The 16,534-nt window shown below is 39.5% G+C and overlaps 1 protein-coding gene and 4 non-coding genes across 7 annotated transcripts in view; 4 read left to right on the top strand and 1 right to left on the bottom strand.

The window, feature by feature from the left end:
* The window catches only part of wnt5b (wingless-type MMTV integration site family, member 5b), a 107,297-nt gene that overhangs the window by 90,122 nt on the left and 641 nt on the right, over positions 1-16,534 (bottom strand). The window lies entirely within an intron of this gene.
* trnak-cuu (transfer RNA lysine (anticodon CUU)) lies at positions 5,414-5,486 on the top strand. Its single transcript has one exon. It is a non-coding gene; the product is annotated as a tRNA-Lys (tRNA).
* On the top strand, positions 7,088-7,198 carry trnal-caa (transfer RNA leucine (anticodon CAA)). Its single transcript has 2 exons — positions 7,088-7,125; positions 7,153-7,198. It is a non-coding gene; the product is annotated as a tRNA-Leu (tRNA).
* Positions 7,384-7,456, top strand: trnak-cuu (transfer RNA lysine (anticodon CUU)). The gene has a single exon. It is a non-coding gene; the product is annotated as a tRNA-Lys (tRNA).
* trnak-cuu (transfer RNA lysine (anticodon CUU)) lies at positions 8,635-8,707 on the top strand. The gene has a single exon. It is a non-coding gene; the product is annotated as a tRNA-Lys (tRNA).

Below are 16,534 nucleotides of genomic sequence, written 5' to 3'. Positions count from 1 at the left end.
AACATTTAAATTACTTGGGAAAAGTCTCAGATAAATAAAAACAAAACTTTTATCACAATTAAAGTAAGAATTCCTTTTAAGAATTTCTTCCATTTTCATAGATTTGCCTGTATGTGATGTCGTTAGTTTGAATTACTTTTAAATGTTTTTCTTAATGAGAAAATGTCATTTGTTTTTATTTTTATAGATATGCTTTCATTGTTTTTCATTTGTCTTCTTTCTCCTATGTTTTTGCATTCTTTTTTTTTGGCCTTCTTGTTTTATTTTTACCTTACATTTTTGTCGATTGGCCATAATGTTTAGCTTTATATTAAAATATTATATATTATAATTGTATAAATAATGTGACAGTGGTGTCTTATTAATCCCAGTAAATAGGGGACTTAAATATGTAAATTATAAAGAAATATATCACAAGTAGCAAAAAGTTAAAGTTGCTTTAAAACTGTGATTCACTTCCACATTTACATACAAAAAAAAAAAATCAACATTTTGAGAATGTAATTTGCTCTTATAGCCCATGAAAGTTAATTCTTGACCTTTGAAATAGTAGTTTGACAAAATAATCTTAACTCTGTTTTTATATACTGCAAACTAGGGCTCCACAATTTGGAAAAACTATTTAATTGTGATTATCTGTTGACTGATTGTTGCTATTGTGATATGATTCACGATATGGGAGGGAATACTTTTTTGCACCATTTTCATTGAAAAATACTTTAAAAATGTGTGTGATTTCTTGTGAGGAACAAAGATTTTTTTCTTAACTCTCGGATACAATTTGTAGGCCAGGACATCTCTGCAGCCACAGAATGCTATACATATTTTGCCTTATATATATATATATATATATATATATATATATATATATATATATATATATATATATATATATATAATGCCAAATATTGATAGATATGACAGTTGTCCATATTACAATTCCAATATAAGTCTGATTAATTGTGAAGCCCTACAGCAAGCTACGTTGAAAGGTGCATTTTAATTCATATACAGCCAAATCACAAATATCTCAATTAACATCTGTGAATAAATCACACACAAACGAACAAGTAAAGTGGTCTGGTAGAACTGATAAGAGCTAAGAGGTCGTGCCATCACTATCATGCGTTGGCCGGGCTGCTATATATATATATATTTATGCGTCCTTGCTCCAATGCCAACAAGACAGGTCCCTGTACATTTATTGAATGTAATGAATAACACAATTCTGATCTCGATTCAAGCGGCGTGCGCATTTGACAGACGACTCAGCAGCCTGGCGGTGGCAGACGCTGATGTGAAATATATGCTGCTGCATGTGTTAAAATATGCAGGATGAAATTCAGGAGATATGGCGCCACAGAAGCGTTTTTAACCCCTCTGTATCCGATTAGATTAGCAGAGTATGAGAGCCTTTTCGAGCAGCTGCCCAGTGTGGAAACAGTCTGATCGGAGTTGCTGATGGATTGGAGAGCGTTGTTGATTCAGTGTTCAGATTCTGAATCCCAGACTCAAACAGATTTTGTTTCTCTTCCACCATCCCTCATTGATGCAAACACAAGCAGACAGAGACTCAGCAGCTTTATGAAGACGATGCTTGTTTGAGGCTCGGAGAGATGCCAAGAGCTCTCTGTTGCTGAGACACAAAAACCTTGAGTATTATTAAAGACAAGGCTAAAAAATAGTGAAAGAATATCAACCTTAGGTAGATGTATTGTAACTTAACTTTACTCAGTCGCTCATCAAATCAGTGATGCTCATAAAAGCAGTGTTCCGTTTTAAATGGTGAGGTTAATACAACAAGTCAAATTTGTCCACAGAAATTTTCTTTCCTCCAGAATATGTCAGCATTGGACGATTAAAAAAACCCAGGAACGAGGCGCTACTGACACCCAGAGATGTGATTTTATTGTTTTAATGAAAAGGACAGTTCACCGCCAAAAAAGCACATTTTTCCTCTTACCTACAGTGTTATTTATCAATGTCAATTGTTTTGGTGAGAGTTGTTGAGTGTTGGAGATATCGACCGTAGCCTTCTCTCAAATAGAATGAAGCAAAATTGCACTTTATTTGCAAAAACATGCATTTGAAAAACTCAAAAACAATGTTTCTTTTCAGAAACCATGACCTGGTTACTCAAGATAATCCACACAACTTGTTGTGAGCAGTTTCAAGTAGGAACTATTTTCTTTCTACCGAATTACACCTGAAATCCGTATCACCGTGCACAAAGAAGTGTGCATCTACTCCTGGATGAGAGGCTTGAGTTTGTGACAGTGCAAGATATAAACTGCCATCCTCCCAGCTGGGCTCTCATGTTAGCCAGGTCTGGTGAGCTATTAACTAATCTCCACAATCTCCTTCTGCATAGTGATACAGTTCAACAAAACAATCTAGATTGAAATAGAGCTACAGGTAAGATGGGTAAGATAAAAAAAATGTTTTTTTATTTTTTATTTTGGAATGAACTATCTATCAACTCTGAGCTGTTTAGAGATATTGAATAGTGAAATACGAACCAGTTGTTCATAGCACCAAACTCTTCATCAGTTTTTTCCATCTTCAATCAAATGATTGAAGAGATGTGTACACTAAAATGCAAACTGACATTGTTCTGCAATTCTCTTGTGACATTGCTAAAACGGAGGGATCAGACAGAGGGTGAATACGGGTTTATTCAGACAGACAGAATGAGAAAAATTGTGTATTTTTCCACATTACAGCATGTTCCAGAAGAAACCAATGTCAGTATGAATTAAGTTTTGTTTTGTTTTGTGTGACCACCAACAGTGCATTGACCTTCAGTTAAAGATCATAAAATGCTAGGAAAACCAGAAAATATTAGCTTATTCTAATAACCATTTTTTTTGGACATTTTTGATTTTGAGTTACTAATATAAAAACCAACTAGTTAAGTATTAATACCACCCAAAATTTCTTGATATGTTCATCTGTTACTGAGCCTTCTCTGCTCGGATATTTTGTAAAAATCTCTTTATTTTTTCCTCTATTTATTAAGTTTTCCTCTTATGCATCTATCCATATATTTTTATTTATTTATTTTCTTTATTCATTATTTATTGTGAGGTTCTATGCCAGAGAATGTCCTGTTTTAATAAAAATGAAATGAATAAATAAATCAATCAATAAATAAGAAGTTAGACAGAATGAGAAAAATAATGTGCTTTTTAATTTTAAAGAATGTAAACGCCTAAAATGCCAGAATGAACCTAAAGATTAAGATATGTTCTCTTTAGTTTAGGAGGAAGGTATTTTAGATCATTTGGATTTTTTATCAGCTGACAGTATATTTTTTTTTGCAATCAACAGCAGACAACATTTTTAAAGTGTGATGATGTATCTGGTCATTTGTTCCTTTTCCAAAAGTAGTTGAGTAAAACATTTAATAAAAATGTCTACATGAAAGCAGAATGATGGAATATTAGAAGACACTTAATGAAGAACAAGAACTGAGTTACTCTAAGGTCACTACCTGCTTACTTTCTTTCCCCGCTGAAAGAAATATACTTTCTTCATCTCAGGACTGTGCAGTGGTTTCACTCCACAATGTAATAAATAAACTGCAGTTGACTTGGTGTGTGGATGCTCAGTGGACAGTATGAAGTACCTCAGCATCATAAAACCACAGAGAAACAGGACAGACAGAGGGGAAACTGCAACAGTCTTCTAGTTATCCAAAAAGCTCATTTGGCAAAGAATCAGTATCCGGTTTTAACGCAATGCAGTGGTCCTGTCAGTCCGGTCTACAGGCGACCTCGGCTACACTCAGTACACTTATTAATAAATCATTGCAGCCAATCAGTGATGGATGTGTTGCGCAGAACAAAAAAAGCATGTGTGTGTGAATCAATGTTGTCTGCCTCGACCTCCTTTTGTCCCCAGACAACTGACTAATGTTTTGGCGATTCATCTTCTGCACACACACACACACCTAGAGGAGATGGAAAAAGAGAAAGAAAGTAGAGATGGAGAGAAAGAGAACTGACAAATAAGAGGATTGACAACGGAATGATTGAAACAAATCTAAGAACGAGAGCTGGAGAGGATAGGAGAGTGGCTAGCTTGCAATCAGACACAAGATAGTGGGAATAAATTTAATTTGATGCTCTCTCTCCCTTTGCCTCTTTAGTGTGTGTGTGTGTGTGTGTGTGTGTGTGTGTGTGCTGGCAGGTTTGGTACTGCTTCAGTTCGGAGACTGGCTACAGAAAAACATACTCAGTAATTATCTAGAAAGAGCACCTGGGCACTGGGAATCTCATTATATTATAACCGCCCCTCCAACACACAGAAAAAGGAAAAGGGAAAAGAGAGGAATCAGACATAAAAAAGAGGCTGAGGGGAGAAGAGAAACAAAAGATGAGAGGGGGGGGAAAAAATCACAAGAACTCGAAAACACCTAAACCACAGAGAAGCAGAGAGGGAGAAGCCTTTCTAGCTGCTAATGTATTTGCTTAAAACTCACTGTTGTAAGGATTTATGGATCATAGGCAGATTGTATAATATGTGGTACGACTCACAAACATTGTGAAAGAATAATTCTGTTGCCGCTTCTCCCTCTGACTTTCTATATTTCAAAAGTCTTTATCTGTGAGATTCTGAGCGTGGTGTTGTAAAGCACAGAGGCACCAGCGGTGATCAAAAACAACAAGGTGTAAAAGCTGGAGCCACAAACATGAAGTGATATAAGAACACAGTATTTCAGCTGCTTGTTTTGTTTCTCCTCTCTACAAGTATTTTCTTTTGATCTGTTGTAGTAGCACACAATGACCAGTAAGAGGCAGTGTTTCCTCTCATCTGACTGACCCAAAATGTTCTCTACATCGCTCTTTTATCACCTTCACTCTTTCTTTTTTTCTTTCTTTCTCTTCTCCCCACACTTCCACTTTCTTCTCCCCTCAATTCCACACAGAAACACACACACACACACACACACACACACACACACACACACACACACAGCCCACAATCACCTGTTTTTGCCAATGTGCTCACATTGCTCAAATGTGTGTCACTAGGTACACAGATTTCTGTGTTTGTGTGTGTGTGTGTGTGTGTGTGTGTGCAGAGGACCACCCGGCTGATTTGAACGGCTTCATTCATTGCTGTGTTTTGACTGGCTGACAGTGACAGGGTGAGATGATTTACAATGGGTCAACACAGCAGGAGGGCCCAGGACACACAGTCAACGCCCAGGACCCTGCCAGGCCATCTGAGGTCATGTGGCAGGAAGCAGTTTACCGTAAAAACATATTATACTATCACCATTATGATATCTTAACAGATCTAAAGTCCTAACCAGACCACAGATATTAATATGAATCAAAGGGGATATATATGGACTAATACTAGGTGTTCTTGTCTGGTCAGATTGGCGCCATAATGCATACATCAAGCCTGGCTAGCTCAGTCGGTAGAGCATGAGACTCTTAATCTCAGGGTCGTGGGTTCGAGCCCCACGTTGGGCGCAGGTGTTTTAGGGCAGGTTTCTCAGAAAATATGGCAAGGAAACCATACCAAAGCATTAATGCATCAATCATTCCTGGAAGCATCAATGACTGCCCATAGCTGTGGCAGCTAGTCCAGCACTTGTGCTTTTTTTTTGGATAGTTAGGATAGTACCTGGTACTTTTTTGGTACCACCACTGCAGAGGTTCCAAGAGAGCTGAGCCAATAATCAAAGGTGGAGTTAAAACACAGCCGACCACTGATTGGTCAGAGAGAATCATCACTCATGCTTCATGGAACATCCTGCAAAAGCTTCTGATTTTTAAAACAAATCGGCCAAGTTACCATTAATAGTGACAGCTATGTTTTTCTTTTACTCAACTCAGATACTCCGATCAGCTGACAATCCCACCTGTCGAGTTGAGGCCAGAGCTGAACCAACAGCAGAGACTGCAACAGATTGGGCCTCATCCCAGACATGCCACAGATGTTTGTTCCAAATTGCTGATGTCCTTGAGCTGCTGCAAAAGAGTGTCTGCAGCTGAACTTGGCATCTGATAAAAAGATTCCTCTTAACTGATAAAGTGTACATTGTTAAAAGTTCACAAATAATTCAAAGGGCCTCACTCAGTGTGTGTGGCCCACAGTTGCCTGTAGTTTCTGCAGGGTGCTACGCTGTTTGCTTCAAGACAGAGCTGAGGAAAGGGACAACACTGCTACAGACTGGCAGTTGTTCCATTCATGCCATTAATATGGTTGACTGCATGATTTCAAATTGGTTTGATGTGTTTGGTTACACGATGCAAGACATGCTCGGCAGCCCGGCAACCAATCGGCTGTGACTGAGAGTTTGTAGCCAAGCACTGTGCACACTTTTTGCAGCGACTGCAGAATCTTTACCTGATGACAAAGCAGTCGAGAGTAAAGACCGCCACAGATTGGTGTAAATATCTTGGTCGCATGCTGCCGGGGGCAGGATGTGCAGAGGAAGAGGGCTTTTCACCGTTTAGCCGTGAAAAATAAATCTCCTGTTTTGTGTTCTGTTCTCAGCTCATTAGAGTTAACACAGTCCAGACAACAGACCCATATTCATGTCCTTTAAAGCCCAGCTAGTTCAGTTGGTAGAAAATAATCTATTAATCTTAGGGTTGGTGTTTTTCAATGGCAGTATGGACTAGTCTGAAATTCAAATAGGTGAAGTTGTTGAGCTACTTAACAAGAGTGTCTGCAGCTGAATGTGGCCTTTAATTAGAGGATACTTCTGAGGAAAAGAATTCTGCGGGCCTTCACACAGCAATTCTACTGTGATGAAGCAACTCAGCCACCAGTTATGACAGATTGCGCTACTTCTCAGCGTGCCATTGATATGGTTGGTTGCATAATGCAGGACATGCTCACCAGCCCTGCTATCAATCAGCTGTCACTGAGGCTCTGTAGCCAAGAGCAAAGACTGCCACAGATTGAGTCTCTTCTCAAGTGTCTGTAGCTGAAATTGACTTCTGATAATCAGATACTTCTAAATAAATTAATTCTAAGGACCCTACACAACAATCAGCCATCACTGAGCCTGTGGCTGACCACTTTAAGTTGTAAAGTCAAGACTGAAATAACAACTTCAACAGTCAGGATGGCCGAGCGGTCTAAGGCGCCAGACTCAAGGGTTGATTCCTTCCTGAACAATGGGACTTCTGGTCTCCAAATGGAGGCGTGGGTTCAAATCCCACTCCTGACAGACTTTTACCTGCAGAGTTCATTTCACTGTACCCAACTAATAAAAATATTTCCCTGAAGTAGGAATGCTTTTGCTCCTGATCCTGGTGTGAGTTGAGACAACCCAGAAATCCAACCCTCCACCCTTCTCAGCCTATGAGAGTCAAGACAGCAACGAATTCTCACCCATATTTAGCAGCCAATGTGGCCCGGCTAGCTCAGTCGGTAGAGCATGAGACTCTTAATCTCAGGGTCGTGGGTTCGAGCCCCACGTTGGGCGCTGAACTTTTAGAGTGGGCCTCTCAAGGCAGAATACTAGCAACAACACTTGACTCCCAACACCATATCAAAGACAAAGAAAGTGTTAAATAACAAACAATGTGGAGGGCTTTCACAAATCAGCTGAAATCAGTGGCTGGCCTTTGCCTAGAACATTGGCAGCCTGTCCAGCAGTTTGCCCTGCTGACAGAGCTGAACCAAAAGTGAAGGTTGCAACAGACTGGGCCTCTTCCAGACTTTTTTTTTTTACACTTGTGTAACTACCTTTTTCATTTAGGTGCACCAAAAGATTTTCACCGCCTTTAGGTGCTTTTATTTGAGATTGTTGCTGATTAAAAGTCCTACAGAAAACACAGCTTCTAGTAGTCCAGCGCAAATCACTGAGCATAAACTCCTTCTAAATTTTTAGACGGACCCTTAAAGACATAAATGTATTATATAAATAGGAAAACTGGTAAGACACAATTTCTGTATATGTATGATGCCATGTTAGTCTTCAGTTCCCTGTCTGCTTTCAGACTGACCCTCAAAAAAACCCCGACACAGCCAGCAGTAACTGTGAAATAACTGTAATGAGAGTTTCACTCGTCAGGATGGCGAGCGATCTAAGGCGCCAGACTCAAGGGTTGACCTTTCTGAAGGATGGGACTTCTGGTCCCATCTCTTGATGGAGGCGTGGGTTCAAATCCCACTCCTGACACAGACTTTTACCTACAAGTTTCATCCCTGTCTAACTGGAGCCATCCCTGACCTGTGATAAAAAGAATCCTCTGATCTAGGATTGTATTTTGCCCCTGATCCCGATCGAAGTTACCAAGTCTTGAGTATCTGCAGATACAGAGCCCTGCACAGATACTTGTGTCTTCCTAGTTAATACAGTTACACAATGCACACTTCAAGTAGATTACAAGCTAAAAGATGGCTTTATAAATAGCTCTTATCAAGTAGTTTCATCTTTAAATTAGTGTGATTTAAATCTAGTTTCACTCTCACCCCATACATACAGTATTTGAATCGATAGAGGAATATAAAATGTTAAGGGGTAATAACCTACAATAAACTTTTGTGATGGTGTGAGGTGAGGTGACCCGGAAAACCAATCCTCCACCCTTCTTAGTGTCATCAACCCCCGAGAGTCAGGACAGTCGAGAAATCTGACCTAATTTGGCTTGAAAAATAGCCCGGCTAGCTCAGTCGGTAGAGCATGAGACTCTTAATCTCAGGGTCGTGGGTTCGAGCCCCACGTTGGGCGCAGATGCCTTTTGAGAGGCAAAATGTCTTAAAAACAATCTCATGCACTTGCAGATTAGTGTCACAATTATAGATGACCCTTCCCAATATCACAAAAAGATGTGGAGACTGATCTGTGATCATGGCACCACAGGTTTTACATGTGAAAGGAACAACAACAACGGAAAACACTGAGCCTGACATCTGTTGAAGTCAGATCAGGAACACATAAGGGACTAGCTCTATGTAAATAGTGATCTAGCTCATAATATTGAGTGATATTTCCTTCAAACCTAAATATTTCTATGAGGTGTTAAGGTAAAGAAAAAAGAAAAAGAGTATCGGAAACAGAGACAGTCAGAAAGAGAAATAGTTAAAAGCAGAGGAGAATAGGCTTATTGTTGTGAGCACATGCAAAATAAGATTCTTGTCCCCATCTGTTTGGGTTAGTGTTCATATATGGCCTACAGTGTGTGTGTGAGTTAGACAGATTTCCACCCCGGTGCAGGTGTGCTGTTGATAGTTTTATCAGCGCTGGATCGGAGGCACTGAGAGGAGGAGAGAGGAGAGGAGAGGAGAAGGCTGCTTCTATAATGATTTCGGTGTTTATATGGGCTGTTCCATTCATATCCCCTTATATGCTGCGGAGCAGAGCCAAAAGGCTGAATGCTCTCCACATTATGTTACACCGTCATAGTTTCCCTGCAATATTCCTACCTTTCTGACATGTTGCTCTCTTTGTGAGATGTTGGTGAAAACCTTGGAAAAACATTGTGCTTCAGGAACTCGGGTGAGAGTAGATTTAGATCGCAGAGCCTGTCCCGTCAAGAAGTCAGACGCCAAGTTTCTCAACCCAGTGGCTCGATGTGGAGTCAGGGCTGGGTAAAACACTTTTATTTGCTTGGTGGATTCATAGTAGACAAAAATGCACTTAAAAGCACACTGCACACAAGGAAAACCGCAGTTCTAACTGGTTTACAATAAAAAAATATTTGTATATTGTAGATTAATAACTAAATCATTTAAAATATATTTAAATTTTCCTCTAATTTATTGTTGAGCAAACCTCCACAACTACAATCAAAAACTAGATTGGCACTTTGAGGAGCACAGATCTCTGCCATGGTCAATGTTGCATTCATGTGTTCCTCAGATGGTCCCGTTTCCTGAGTTGGGAAGTTGTTTTTCTGACTTTTGTGCATATATGAGCTTTAACTAGTAACATGGAAACAACATGGGTTGCAAAAAAATAAAATGCGTTGTTTACAGTATTTTTGGGTCAGGTAGACCATGAAATTTGATCAGGAACACATTTTTCCATTTATTCTGACAGCACATGAATGTGGCACAATCTTGCAATGTTAACGAAAGTGAAAAATATATTGTGTATCTGCCATGTGATTTGGGTATGCTTCAAAATTGAATGGCACAGACAGATAACACTATAGAACAAAACATTGTCCATTTGAATGTAAATAACTATGGTTTTGCTCTTCGAAGTTAAAATGATAGAACTCTACATGTTGTAATTCCATCATTCTTGGTTAAGTCATTTTCTTACTTTTGTAATTGTGTCGTAGAGCTGGATTTCATGCAAATGAAAATGAGCGGTGAGCCTTGAACACAGCAGTGCTCAGTAACTGGGCTCCTCTGGTCTGGTGCTGTGTGTCTTGTGGCTGTTTGGTCTGTGACTGTGCCCTTTACCAGCCTGCCGGATTTATAAAACCCTTTCAGGCTCTATAAAGTGCCCAATAAACCACTTTTACTATTAGTGTAGGATACAGCTAGCATACAGCTGGTGACCGCGATCACTGACCATACACACACATATACACACACACATACACACATACACACACAGAATAGCAGGGACAGTCACATACTTCCTGGTCAGACACATTTTGAGGGCTGCTGGAGTCAGGACCTCTGCCAAACTCTAACCCCATGTCACCCCACCCTGCTGCCCTGATGACATCACCACATAGTCCTGAACCAACGGTGCAGAAAGACCTAAAACATGCACACGCACACACACACACACATATACTGTACATACACACATGTGCAGGCGTCGAAAACGCAGAAAGTGCAGACACTGTAACGAACACACTGGGGTCACATTTTAACAGCACATATATATGCAGAAATGCACACACACACAATGCATGACCATAATGACTACTGCATGGCCACACTGCATTGTCGTCAACACACTAACACACACACACAAAGTTAAACGCACGCACGCATGCACGCATGCACGCATGCACACACAAACACACATACACAAGAATGTAGCAGCTTAAGTGCAGGCTGCTGCCTTGGAGTCAAGTCAAAAACTTATTTTACAGTGCGTTTGTATGAAGGATGGAAGCTGCAAAAAAAAAAAAAAAAAACGCCATTTAATATGTCTGAAATAATATATCAAATAAATGTAGGCATGAATTAATTGACAAAATGTGACAAAATTGGACAAATAGTTTATTTTTTTATTTGGTGCTTTATTTACCTGCATTACGATAATTCCTGTATTTATTAACTTAATTAATTCTCAATTTTTCATTTGACTTTTTCTTAATTTTAAATGCATTTATTATTTTACTTTTAATATATTATCTTCTCTTTCGATTTTTCTCCCATGAATTTCCTTAAACTTTCTTCCTCATGACAAATAAGGGAGCTGTCATTCAAAGTGTGTCATGGGGTCAACTTTTCATTTATTGGTTGACCATCAGAGATCACTTTTACTCCCACAACACCAGAATCACTACAGAGATGAAAACTTCCAGTCAGGACAAGAGAAATGTAGAATTGACTATAAATACAAGACTGACTGTGAACATTACAACCAACCTAATTTCAATCTTGACTCACTGATTTATTGTTTGGTCTGTAAAACATCAGAACAATGTGAAAAATACCCATCAAATGTTCCCAAAGCTGAGGGGGTGGTGTTTCCAAATCTTTTGTTTTGTCCCAAATCCCAGTAAAAACCCAAAGAGATTTAATTCACAATGATGTACATCAGGGAAAAGCAGCAAATGTTCACATCAGAGAAGCTGGAGCCAGTTTCAAGTTTGGAGGTTTTGCTTAAAAAATCGACAGAAACAATTAAATCTCTATAGAAAGTTTGCACGGGTCTTTCTCTGCCAAGTCAGTTTGATCATCCTAAAGACCAAACTGACTAAACAGATGCAAACAAAAGACAGACAGACACACAGACACAGACACAGACACACACACACACACACACACTCTCACACACACACACACACACACACACACACACACACACAGGAGGGGTTAAGTCAGCCAATGTCGTACACTGTCCTGGGACGAATTCCCAGGATTCAAGTCAACCAATCAGCAACCGGCGTTTAAAATACTGGCTCTTGAGCTGGAGAGCTGTGGAGGCCATCCTCTTCACATGGACCACCGTCTGTGTGTGTCCAAGCTAGTCATTAGGGCTCCCAGGGGGCTAAAATACACACATGTTACACACTCATGTAACACATCCACGGCTGAAGACCCCCCCCCCGCTCAAACACTTGAAAATACACGCATAGAAACACACACACACACAGACACTTAATCCTGTGTCCCATTTTAACCTCTTTTCATGCAGATTTTTCACTCCAGAGTTTGTGAAAATCCTTAAAAGTCTACTTAACGGTCACTTTCAGAGTGTTTAATTAGAGAATATTCCCTTACTTCCAAACCTATTGTGTCTGAGCATATGGGACACACACACACTCAGACTTTACAATACACTCCTGAATGACCTTGAGGATCCATTGATGCTTGCAGACATCCCATCTTCTCATATATCGAGCGTGGAGACGCACAACACACACACACTTACTCCCCTTCCCTAATTACCGAGTCCCGAGGGACGAGACGCTCAAGCAGCACTTCAGTGTTTGGTGAAAGAAAAGGTCTTTCTCACCAGTTGGAGGGCAGACACACAGACAGACAGGCAAAAAAAACAATGAGAAAAATGTTCAGAAAACAGATGTGATGGCCCAAGACATGCTGGTTTTTATATGGTTACTGCATGAAGCTGGGTGGCTGACTTGCTAATAAAGTTCCTCATTAGAAACAAATCATTATATGAAGGTAAAACCACTTACTTCATCTCTAACTCACTTTTCAAACACCAACTTAGGCAGCCATGAGCCTAAGGCTTTCATGAGTTCAACTGGTTTAAAAAGAGTAAAATGAGCGTCAAGCTGAGGTTGGAACTATACCAGAATATTAAACTTTCATACATTACTCATGTAAAAAATGATTGTGGAAGAACTGCATGTCGTGCTGTTTCTCGCTGTAGAGTTTCAACATTCTACAGCAAAGTTGATCTGCATTTTGTTTATTTTTGTTTATTTCAATACTTTTGGACTCAGGTGAGAGGTGAGTTCCTGATGATGCGGCCCGGGTGTTGGTCAAATAGATAACATACGTCACATATTTTCCATCTTGCCTGCTTCGCCAGTTCACACTGATCCCGTCTCAAACAGTCTCGCCGATTTTACCGCCTCTGTTACTGCCTCCGAAGGTGATACAGAGCCGGGATGACTCGGTCCCTTCATTACGCCTATGGGACGTTCATATTGAAGGCGAAACTTTAGGAAGGCGTAAATATCACGGCTTGAAACAGCAGTCTGAAAGGGGCTAATGACATCCAAAGAACAGCTGTTTGTTGGAATTGTCGCACAAATCTCCCGAAACCAAGTCAGTTGATGGACATCCGAAAAAGCTGCACAGCTCACTAATATCTTGCTTATCATTCTGCAGGAGGAGGCCCTTGCACATACACTTAACTGATGCTACTGCAACATCTATGCTAATCTCTTTAGGAGGTGCCACAGTCAAAGACGTAGCTGCCAGGAGCTCCTCACAGGATGTTGACTGGCCAAACCGCTTGCTTTTGGGACACAAATGCAAAATTTGAAGTGTGAAGAGATGGATTTGTGTGATATATGATCCTGCAGTTCTGACATGATCTCGCCAGAATACAGCTGCCGTGCAAGGTCATCATTGCCTATATTTCAACTACAATTCATGTTGCTAGAACTTTGTTTTTCTTGAAAACACTTAATCTGCAGTAACTTTTGGGCTGCAAATCAATTGATTGATTAGAATGTAAGTTGCAGTTTGTGTATGAAAAACAATATTTTGTGCAGATTATTCTCATAGCTTTGGCACATTCGATACTATAATGCATAAAATGATACCATCTCTATTAAAAATATCGATGCTTTTTACAACCTTACCCCGAATCATTCAATCTTTCAGCTAAACTGAAAATATTTTGAGTCAGTCAGTTGCATTCAGGACTGACAGAAAGTAAAGAAAGACCAGAAAAGTGAACAAAGGACAAAAGAAAGAAAATTGATGTCATGACTGAAGCAGCGAGAGGGAGGAAAGAGAAAGACCAGAAGTTGACCTGGTAGACGGGGGGGGAGGAGGAAGAGAGATTATCTCTCTCTAATGGCTAACTTGTTGACAGCAACACTTTTCACCACCTCTATCTACACATCTAACGTTACTATCTGCCCTCCACACACACTTCCTCTCCTCTCGCTGCGTTTATCAGCCCGGCTGTCAGTCCGCACTGCAGCTCAGGTGGGTTTCAGACCATTAAAAACCATTAAAAGTGCAAAGTGAACCGGAGACGTCACCGCCAGAGACGACCTCGACTTTCTGTCAGGAACTGATAGTCTGCTTCCACGTGTGTAGGCAGATGGAGAAACACTCTTTTCTTTGCTTTGTCTGCCCTTTACAAACAAGAACATGTGGGAAAGATGTTTGTCTGCAGTTAATCAAACATATTTCTATCATGTAGAATGATAAATCTAATTTTTTTATCAATGTTTTTGGCTCTACTGGGAAAGACCTATTAAATCAAAGACATAATAAAAATATTTTTGGGGTTTGAGTGACACTGAAGAGATGCTAGAAGGCCTCCTATTAAAAATGTGAGATTTCCAAGTATTTTTTATGATAATGCAGGTCTAGGTGCTAAATAGATAAAGTGAATGTATCAAAACAGTCAATCCATGCAGAAATTCCCACAGTCTGTATTCAGAAGATGTTTTTAAAAGTGCCATTAGTACTTCCACGAGGTTGTGCTGTCATAATTCCCTGGCTGCAATGTCGCTGCAGATTCAGAAGGCCCATAAACTGATAAATGACAAATACAGTCTAGACATGCCAAAGCTGCAAAGCTTTCTTTTTGAAAGAAAAAATAATACATTTAGATAAAATTCCGATTCATTGTTGATCCCTAATACAGGCATATTATTACATGTATACATTTTAAGTCTTATTAACTGCCAATTTAACTGATGACTTTTACAGAGCATTGCGACACATCCTATCAATGAACACAAAACTTTATAGTAAAGGAACAATGAAAACAACACAAAATTGAGTTTTCGGCTCGAGAACCTCTTAGGTTATCACATCTCGTCTTAACAATACATCACAAACTAGAAAATTCTCCACGTCTCTATAGTCCCAGCTCACAACATCTGTTGTTTGAAGGCACAGCTGAGCTCTGATCTACAGCTGCCACCGACTGAACAATGGCAATAATCTGGCAACACGATACGCATCATGATACAGAGGTTATGATTCAATATATTATGATATTTTTCATTACTATAAAGCACAGCGACATATTGTGACTTTTTATATATACATTTTGCAAAAAGTGTCTCAGTAGAAAAGACACAGCACCATTTGCATAAAATCGAAGTTAAAAAAAAGTTTGTAAAATCCACTTTTGTGTTTCTTCTGTCTGCTACACAGTGTTGAAAGACGTACTCAGATCCCTTATTTAATCAATTTTAATCAATCAATTATTTAAAAAGTCCTAATTCCACACTGGTAAATTACTCCACTTCAAGCAAAAGTCCTGTATTCAAAACCTTACTGAAGTAAAAATACAAAAGTATCAGCATCTCAATGTACTTAAAGTATCAAAAGAAAAAGTACCCGTTATGCAGAATGAACCCACTAAGATTGTTTTATACTAAATATTGTACATTCACAAGCCGCATAGTCTTATGTGTTATATTCCTGCTTTTCACTCACAATGTGGAGATGCTCCTCCTTATGTTTATCCTACTTGTCTAAATTAAAGTTGCTGGTGCCAGACTTACAGTCAGACTGTGTCAGTGTGCAGTTAGATGCCATACAGCCTTTTGGCCCAGATGAAGGCAGGCAGAGCAACTTCTCTGTACTGAGAGAAACATTTGTGCAACATTTCGACCAAAATAGTCCTGGTCTCCACCGCAAAGCGAGAGGGCTGCCTTCATTTAGGCCGATGGGCTTGGCAGATCACACACACACACACACACACACACACACACACACACACTGCATTTCACCACTGTCATATGGGAGCCAAAGTCATGAAATAAGCCCATTCTGTAAGTAGACTGTGACAACGGAAACATTGTGGGGACAAAACGTCTACAAGTTCAAATGGAGCAAAGTCCACAACCCAGTAGACCAATTTAAAACCAACATTTTTTCACATTGAGTCTAACCTAAAAATAGTGAGTTTAAGTTCAAATCCATCCAATAACTTCTTACAACTCAGGGAAAAGATAATAGAGCCAGAAAATGGACAGAAAATATAACAAACGCATGTCATAAACTGTCATAACGTAGGAATAAATGTGTAAAATGTGTAAAAGTGTATCATAAACAAATTATTTTAAGATGGTAAATCACACATCTTAAATCCCCATGACACTTCTCTAAAACATATGCAGTGTAGATGCAATGATGTTCTTGTACTCTGAAAAGCTATCTTTAAAAAATAATGAAAAAATGAATGTAG

Source organism: Centropristis striata, chromosome 22 (assembly GCF_030273125.1).
Source record: "Centropristis striata isolate RG_2023a ecotype Rhode Island chromosome 22, C.striata_1.0, whole genome shotgun sequence".
NCBI classification, from domain to species: domain Eukaryota; kingdom Metazoa; phylum Chordata; class Actinopteri; order Perciformes; family Serranidae; genus Centropristis; species Centropristis striata.
This window is presented reverse-complemented; position numbering and strand designations above follow the sequence as displayed.